An 879-nucleotide genomic window follows, 5' to 3' on the forward strand; every position below is an offset into this window, starting at 1 on the left:
TTTATTGAAAAACTAATGTGTTCAAGACACTGTGCTATGGAATGGTGTGGGACACAAAACCAAATACAGGATTTTTACCCTTCCAATCTGGTGGAGGGCAGGAAGAAGGGATAAAATATGAACACAGTTATGGTGGCAAGAAAGTAAAGCAAGAGAGACTCAAAGTGCTGGAAGAATTCAGTAGAGAGAGAAAATACACATTCTCTCTCTACTGAGAGAGAACAGCCTACAATGGGCTACGAGAACAGTGGATCACAGATCTTGAGCTGGAAGGGATGCTTAGAGGTCATCTATTTCAACCCTCTCCTTCTATAGATGAAAAAACTAGGAATGTTAAGTGACTAGCCCAAGGTAATACAGGCAGTAAATGTTTGAAATGGTATTTTTAACCCAGTCCTCTTACTCCGAAGACAGTTCTCTTCCACTCAACCAGACAGAGAGCTGGTCTTGAATACCTCATTCAAGTACCTTCTTTGACACATACAGATGGGGATCCTGGGCAAGGCACACAAACTCTCAGTGCTCTAGGCAGCTCTCTGACAGTATAACGTTACAGGGAAGGTGCCCACTTGCATTTCCTCTTCCGGAAGTTTCTTATAACATTGAAATCACAGTTCTAACTCCCTACTATAGAACACTGCGTTGGATTCAGTTCTAATGAGTTTACGACAGCTGACTGTTACATTTTCAGTGTGAGCATTTATACCTCAGAAATCAGCAAATGCTGTAAATCAGGGCTTACTTTCTTGTTTGATTGATTGTTTAGGCTTAGAAAGTAATGGCAAAAATGTTAAAAATGGAGACAGCTAGGGGGCACAGTGGATACAGCACCAGCCCTGGAGTCAGGAGGACCTGACTTCAAATCCAGTCTCAGACACA

This window comes from Vombatus ursinus, unplaced genomic scaffold, assembly GCF_900497805.2.
Source record: "Vombatus ursinus unplaced genomic scaffold, bare-nosed wombat genome assembly UNPS02014798.1, whole genome shotgun sequence".
In the NCBI taxonomy this organism is placed as follows: domain Eukaryota; kingdom Metazoa; phylum Chordata; class Mammalia; order Diprotodontia; family Vombatidae; genus Vombatus; species Vombatus ursinus.